We start from the raw sequence: 8,584 nt of genomic DNA, 5'->3' as shown, positions 1-8,584 counted from the left end.
AAGGGCACAATAGGGCTAGTTTCCATCAGTCACCGTCAGGAGCTGGGGCTATGCAGGAATTTTTGTTTAAGGTTTTTTTTTTTCCCCCCATCTCCTACAGTTTGACGGGTCCAGAGCATAACTGATACAACCACATTGGAAATACGTTTCTACGAACACCAGAGTTACTGTCAGTTCTGGAAAATGCAGGGAGGAAAACAGGCAAGGTGATGCTCTTGTTAATAAAAATCTTCCAAGGAAACCATTTGCACCTCCAACGCTCCACTCATAGCTGTGTCTGAGAGAATCCCTAGGCTGTCTCTGGGCAGCAAATAACCCAAACAGTGGCTCTTGTTACTTCAGTGTCGGTCCTTCCTCTTAAGACTAGAAAAGTACATCTGTTACAGGAAGTGCCGCTGTTGACTCGGCTTCGTCTGGATTCCTGCTGTCAGTGGTCTTCCCAAGAGTCAAGACTGATTTGCATTTGTGCTGCTCCCTCTGTATCCTTTCTCTTCATGACAAAGGACATAAAGCACTACTGGCCTGTGGAAAACATCTTATCTGAAATCCTACAAGAGACAAGACAATGGACCCACTTAGGACCAAGAGCGTGGCACTTAGACTCTTTCAGTAACCACTTGGTCCTAAGGAATAGAAGCTACTCAAGCTAGTTTACATAAAAGAATAAAAATCTCATGGAAGAGGAAGTTGTATAGATTCCAGGGTCCGAAAAGAACAGATGATAAAAAATAGTTTCAAGGGGCGCCTGGGTGGCTCAGTCGTTAAGCATGTGCCTTCAGCTCGGGTCATGATCCCGGGGTCCTGGGATCGAGCCCCGCATCGGGCTCCCTGCTCGGTAGGGGAGCCTGCTTCTCCCTCTCCCTCTGCCCCTCCCCTCTGCTTGTGCTCGCTCTCACTCACCCTCTCAAATAAATAAATAAAATCTTTTTTATTTATTTGACAGAGAGAGACACAGCGAGAGAGGGAACACAAGCAGGGGGAGTGGGAGAGGGAGAAGCAGGCTTCCCATTGAGCGGGGAGCCCGATGCGGGGCTCGATCCCAGGACCCTGGGATCACGACCCGAGCCGAAGGCAGACGCCCAGTGACTGAGCCACCCAGGCGCCCCATCCACTAGCATCTTTAATTAGGACCCTAACAGGCCAGCCAGGAGTGCCAGACACCACGGTTCATTTTTGAATGAATGGCACTCTGCATTGGCATATGACAAAATTCACCTCTATAAATTTCAAACATCACAATTATGCACACTGGCTCCGGCTTACACGGAAAAAATCTCTCTCTGCACAGAGCTAAAGCAGCCCACTGTTCTGTCATGTCAGCCATCCAATGGGTTGATTCACCGTGGGAAAAAAAAAATCAATTGGGTCAAAATGGTTGAGATGGTGACCTTGAGCAGACTCAGACTGAAAGGAATAGAAGGATTTGACATTTCTGCGCCACGAGAAGTTATCGCGATATTAATGGTGCTCACTTCGCAATGTAAGGTTAACGTTCTTCATTGCTATTTCTAGTTGAGGGGTCAGCACACCTTTTCTGTAAAGAACCAGACAGTAAGAAATAAAATCGAAAGAAGAAAGAAAGAAAGAAAAGAAAAGAAGATAGACAGATAAAAGGGCGCCGGGGTGGCTCAGTGGGTTAAGGGTCTGTCTTGGTTTCGGCTCAGGTCATGATCTCAGGGTCGTGAAACTGAGCCCGGCGTCGGGCTCTGCACTCAGTGTAGAGTCTGCTGGAAGATTCCCTCCCTTTCCTTGTATCCCTCCCCTTGCTCGCATTCTCTCTGTCTAAAATAGATAAAAAAAAAAAAAAAAAGAACCAGATGGTAAATAATTTAGGCTTTTTGCAGGCCTTGTGGTCTCTGCAACAACCATTCAACTCTGACTTCATGCCACAGCCAACATAGGTAATATGTAAATGAATGGGTGTAGCTATGTTTCAGTAAGATTTTACTTATTAAAACAGGAAGCAAGATGGATTGGGCCTGCTAATTGTTGTTTGCCAACCCCTGCTCTAGATCATTTCTCTTCCTCCTCCCTCAAACCTCTGTCTCCTTTTCAGCATATGCCAGCAGAGGACACGAGCCACCAGCCCTCCTTGTTATGGTCATCAACAAATGTCTGCTCTCTAGACCTGGCTCTCTGTGCTCCTCATGCGCTTTTATGTTTGTCATTGTTCTTGGCAGTTCTCCACTCCTGGAGAACATCATGCACTCTACAGCCTCATTCCTCTGTCCCTTGCAGCCTCCACTTCCAATGATCTTTCCCTTAATCCACCCACTTTCTCCTCGCCAACAACCAAACGACCTGCAAAATCTTGATTTCGAGCCTCTCACTAACAATCAAGCCCTCTTGCTCTAACCCGCTGACTCTAGATACCGATAGTCCTGTGACTCACTGAGGTCCCTGGGACATCCAGGCCACCGGCCCTACCATGTTTTCACTGTCCACCCTCAGTGTCCCCGTCCCTCCCTGCCCAGTGTAGGCAGCACTCATCCCCTTGTTTACTCCCCTTCGGTCCCTTGTCTCGTCCCTCTTTCCCACTTTTGTGCCCATGCCACAGCTGCACCTGAGCTCTGAGTGTGGCTGGAGGAAAAACACAATCCTGACCACAGATGCCAAGTGGGCACCCCACAGCCTAACAACCCTACCACCCTTCCCCAGCACAGTCAACTCTTCCGCCATGGAAGACAACGGCTTTACATCTTGCCCATCCTCTCAGCAAAAGGTGCTCCTGTCCTCTTCCCAGGCAACAGCATTGAGAGAGAATTGCTACGGGGGCTATCTAGGGAGGCTGGGTCCCGGGCACTAGGGCTCCCCCAGCCTCAGCCTCAGCCTCAGCCTCAGCCTGAGACAGAGCCCCCTGTCTCCAAGGAACCACACGAGCATGGACAACAGACATCATCAGGGCCCACCCGGACCCAAGACTGGGAGGCCCTCCTCGCATGTTCTGGGCAATGTAAGACCCTGGAGATCTCTGCTTAACTCTTCCGTGGGGTTCATCTTTGACTAAGGTTGAACTTCCAGCCAGGCTGATGGTGGTTTGGGACCAATTAAATCCACTTTAGAGAACTAAAAGAAACGGGATGTTCCTTATGTTGTATGTTGAGGAGTAAAACACACACCTAGTACATCGGATTCCGTACACTGCAACTCATAGGAATACATTTCCACCGGTGGCTTTCCGCAGCACATTCTTATTTAAGTAAAATGCACAAAATGTGAATTGGATGAAAAGCAGGGTGATACCATCCCCAGTTTCCGTGGTCATAGCCCGACGTTTACAACATAAATACTTAGGCTTCCAACAGCAGTATCTTCTAAGCCTGTGAGGCTTAAATCACCAAAAACATCACATTAAAATTCCCACATGGGCCTGTGGAGCCACCTGACTTCACTGTACTCAAAAAAAAAAAAAAAAAAAAAAGCCCAAGCTTTCAAAAGAGTATAGAAAGTTGAAAAATCTCATATCGCCCAAAGTGAGCAAAGAGGAGGCCTTGGGTGGGGAGGAAAGTGAGCGGAAATCAATTTTACTTGCTCCTGCCTCACAATGGATTTTGCAAAGTAAAGGGTAGAAAATCAATCTTGTCAAATCAGTGAGAATTTATATACTTGAAGGAGTCTAAAGGTCTTGGAGGGTGTATTAGGCAGAGGACATTCTCCATCACATGGTGGAGAATATAGCATGAAAGTGGGACCCTTTTCTGTACTGAAAGGACAGTGCCAAGGATTTTTGCCACATCCCTCATCAAACTGAGCCCACGGTGGAAGCCAAATGTGAACAGGACTCCGTTAAGTCCTGGCCCAAACATTCCGAAGGGAGGGGACTGGAGTAAGACACAGGAAGTCCTAAGAGCGCCTATTCTTGACTCACCAGAAGAAGCTTCCAGATTACATTAACAGAAGGCCCCCCCCCCTTATCCTGCCTCTGATTTGAATGCCCCTAGCATTTTGGGGGTCACTGAGTCATCTGATAAGACATACGAGTAAGGCCACGCTTTAGTGAGTCGGGACTGGTCACTATCAGTGACATCACCAGGGAATCAGACAGGAAACCAGAGCATGGAAGGTGGGCCTTGGGCAGAAAGCAGACCAGGGGGCCAGTGTCTGTCTTGGCTTCCACTCTCCTGGGTGTGGAGGAGACATCACAGAGAAATGCTTAGGGGAAGTCAGGAGAGGTAAGGGACCCATGTCTTCTGCTCAAGGGGAGTTGGCCAGGGGCTAGGCCAGGGGGTGCACCGGTAGCAAACTCAGCCACGTTTCATAAGCATGTTACGTGGTTTCCCTTTTGATTTTTATAAACTTTAGGGAAGACTCCTGTAAAACGTCTGCCTGGTTAAAACTGTCCTTCCTCATCTTAAGTCCATTTGGGCTGCTGTAACAAAAATACTGTAGACTGGGGGGTTTACGCCACAGAAATTTATTTCTCACAGTTCTGGAAGCTGGGAAGTCTAAGATTAAGGTGCTGGTAGATTGGTGTCCGGTGGGGACCGGCTTCCTGGTTTGGAGATGGGCCATCTACTCCCCATATGTTCACATGGCAGAAGGGGCCAGAGAACTCTCTGGGGTCTCTTTTATAAGAGCACTTAACCCCATCATGAGGATGCCACCCTCATGACCTAATCACTTCCTAACGGCCCCACCTTCTAATACCATCACCTCAGGGGTTAGGATTTCAACATATGTTTGGAGGGACACAAACATTCAGTCCATAACATACCTGGGCTTACAGAAGAGTCATGAAGACCAGTCATGAAGACCAGTGTAAGAGAGAACAGCATGCCCCCACCTCACCCCTCAGGCAGGTACACCAGTGACTTTGTACTTAGTAAGCAGGTTCCAAAGGGAATGGAGTTGAGGCTGAGAAATCCCACTTCTTGGTCCCATCTGGACCTTCATTTGTCATTGCCAAACTTGTTGATCTAGGCTTGATGTGATTAAAGGAATAGGTGGTCCCCGACAGAGCTGTGACTTTGGGGAAGTTACTTGACCTCTCTGTGGCCCTTTCCTTAGCTGTAAAATGGACATAACACACCTGTATCAAAGAATTATTATAAGTATTATAGGAGTTGATGTTTGTGAAACTCTTAGAGCCATGCCTGACACACAGAAAGTGCTACATACGTGTTTGGTTAACAAAAATAATCATGATCATGTTATTATTGGACTTCAGACAAATCAACACAAAATTGACGGCAATTAGCTATTAGCAGGTGTGGTAGGCAGAATTCTAAGATGTCTCCCTAGATTCTGGGTTCCCGGTATCCACACTCCTTCTGCCAGTTATTCAGTTCGACACTAATCCAAGTGGTCATTTGAAGGGATTTTGCAGATGTGACTAAGGTCCCAAATCAGGCGATGATCTGGGTAGTCCTAACTTAATCAGGCGAACCCTCTAGAAGCAGAGTTTCTTCCAGCTGGCCGCAGCAGAGGAGCTGGGGAGATGCAAGCCACTTGGCCTGGAAGAGAGCCATCCTTGCCGTGAAATTCCTAGGGAGGGGGCCCTAGAGCAAGGAACTGTGGGTGGTCTGTAGATGCTGAGGGCAGTTCTCAGCTGAGCACCAGCAGGAAAACAAGGGCCTGAGTCCTACAGCTGCAAGGAACGGAATTCTGTCAACAACCAGCGATCTTGGAGGAAGAACGCCCCAAGCCCCAGAGGAGAACCGTAGCCTGGGTCAATACCTTGATGTCAGCCCTGTGAGACCGTGAGCAGAGAATCCGGTCACACTGTGCCTGGACTTCTGACCTTCAGGAACTATGACATCATAAATTTGTATGGCTTTAGGCCACTACGTTTGTGAGAATTTATTTTGCGGCAACAGAGCACTAATACAGTGAGAAAAGAAAAAAAACCAAGTAGGTGCAGGTAACAAATGACCAGTTAGATGATTTTGTTCAAACGCCAGGCAGCCTCCTCTCCACCCTGCCACATTACAGGCGAAGATTTTTGACACTGACCAAGTTATTACAAAGTACTCTCCGTTCAGAAAAAAGAAATGGCATTTGCCACTCAGGGCTTGGTCTCACGGGAAAACATGCACTGTACTCACCAGCGTCCCCGGCGGGGCAAGGCTGAGCTGCCCGCCCCCAGAGCAGCAAGTCTGGGGCCTCCCAGGCTGGCTTCGTTCGCTTGGGGAGAGGGCTGGGTGACGTCCAACCTCCTACAGGTGTGTGCGGACCTTTGCCCTACGGATTTGGCTCCGCCTCCACTTCCAAGACCGGCCTGGAATTGGCCGGGGATTTTAGGACCCAGGGACCAGAGCCCTGGGGTCTGTGGAAGAGGACCGAAAGCAGAGAGCTTAAGGCTTAAGAGCTCTGACCTCTTCCTTAAACTCTGGTATGGCCACCTACTGTGCGCCTTTTTGTAAATTCCTTAACCCCTCCGCACCCCCATCTGGAAAATGGGGTAACAGAGTTGCGAGCGTTTGAGGTAAGGCTTACAAATCACTGATACGTAGGGCCTCGCCGTTAGCGAGCCCACTAAAATGGGAGGTGGTGTTTAATTGCTTTTGATGCTGCCTGGGTCTTACACCCAAGCCCTAATACTAAGCGTTCATCATATTATAAATACCCAACCCCGTTCTCCACAACAGACAGCTGAGCACATCTTGGTCCCTTGTTTCTGAGCCCCAAGTGTCTGCCTAATGACTAACTGCTCCAACCTGGTCCGCGGAGTACCGGGCCACGTCAATCAGCCCCAGTACAAACCCAGAGTCAATCAATTGTCCTTCCTTGCCTTCCTCTTCTTGCTCCCTTGTTTCGTTAGAACAGGAATTGTGCTAGAGATGGGTACCAACCGGTCAGCATTTTCTACTGGACTAAAACCAAGGGAATGCAGTCACCGACAATAGGAGACTGGGCTACAATAAGCAGGAGTTAAGTTAGCACTCTAAAAACAGACATAGTAATTACCATTTTTAAAAGATGGTTTTGTGAGGCTAAAAATCTACATCCCTCATGCATGAAGGGGGGGGGGGCTATTAAATGTCACCGAACCAGTTTGATGATAAAATTTATGAGGTTGTGCCAGATTGTGATAAAAGTGTTCAAAGGTATATGCCACTTATAAATATAACCACATCTAGACTCATAAAAATAGACTCCCTATTTAAATCGAATCTTCTTTCTGAGCATTGCTAAGTGAGGTAATTTGAAATTTTCCCAAACTGCAATGAGGGAGGTAGTGGTGATATTTTTCCCATTTGTGGAGATGACCATCTATTATAGGGATTTGCAAATTGGTTAATTGTCTGGAAGATTTAAGAAGAAAAATGCTGTTCTAGTAATTCTGTACCGTCCTGCCCTCAGAGGATTTGGTTGAGGGAAGATTAACATAAGCAAGAGTCTGCCCGATATATTTTAAATGAGAAACCAGGCTATTTTTTGAACTACTGTTCTCAAAAAGAGAACTATAGCAAAATACCTATCATTCCTTACTCCTTAGCAAATGATTCCCCCGACTACAGTGTTAAGATCCAGAAAGTCAATATGGTATCTTTGCCTGTCTCCTTCACGGTGGCTACCCTGGTGTCTAGAAGAGGGCCTAGCTGAGACACAGGCACGGATTATTTCCTGAATAAGTGAATTAGCGAAATTAAATGAATTAGCATGTGGCAGGATGCTGGTGTTCTTTTTCTGTCTAAATTCTGAGCAGTTACAAATGTCAACGCGATCAGATGGAGAAGGAAAACAAAGGAGCAGGGAAGTGGGGTTCTGTAGAGTCATATTTGCATTTGGGGGTACACTGGAAGGGAAGAAGGAAACCCAGCGTCAATGGAATTTATCACTACAAAGTTTTTGTTCCTGAATGGAAATTTCCAGAGCCCATGTTGTAAACCACCTTACAACGGGTCATTTATAAGGAGCAAGCCTTTTTGCTTAAGTGACGATGTGGCAGCAGCGCCATCTGCTGGGTAACTAGTTGGGCATTTTAGAACCATATTCTAGAAGTGGTTTTTTTTTTTTCCAAAAAGCAAATTAAATTTAGAGTCACAGAAATTATCTCAGAAATATCTTTAGAGATAATCTAGGCCATGCGTCATCTTACAGGTAAGGACCGGCCCTAAGTCGGTACAACACTGTCTGTCTTTCTGTTGATACAATGGAGCCCCAAATTCATCTCTCTGAGAGAAGACGGACTACAGCCATTATTACTAAATTATATTACAGGTCTCATGTAAATCAGAAACTGAAAGGCCATTAAAATCCACTTGTTAAGCATCCGAAGAGTGCTGTCCAGTAGAAATGTCTGCAACAATGCAGCAATAGAACTTTCTGCAATGATCCATATCTGTGTGTGCTGTCTAATACAGGAACCCCTAGCCGCGTGTGGTTAGTAAACGTCTGAAATGTGGTCAATTGGATTTTTAATTTTATCCCATTTTAATTAATTTACGTTTTTTAAAAATAGCCAGCCACAGATGGCTAGTGTAAGTGGTTCTCAACCTGGGCACTATTTGCATTTCGGACTGCATCATTCTTTGTGGTGGGGGCTTGCCCCGTGCACTGCAGGGTGCTTTAGCAACAGCCCTGGACTCTCCCCACTAGATGCCGGGGGTACCCCCCGACCCCCGCAAACTTGTGATGACCA

Source organism: Zalophus californianus, chromosome X, assembly GCF_009762305.2.
Source record: "Zalophus californianus isolate mZalCal1 chromosome X, mZalCal1.pri.v2, whole genome shotgun sequence".
Lineage (NCBI taxonomy): Eukaryota > Metazoa > Chordata > Mammalia > Carnivora > Otariidae > Zalophus > Zalophus californianus.
This window is presented reverse-complemented; position numbering follows the sequence as displayed.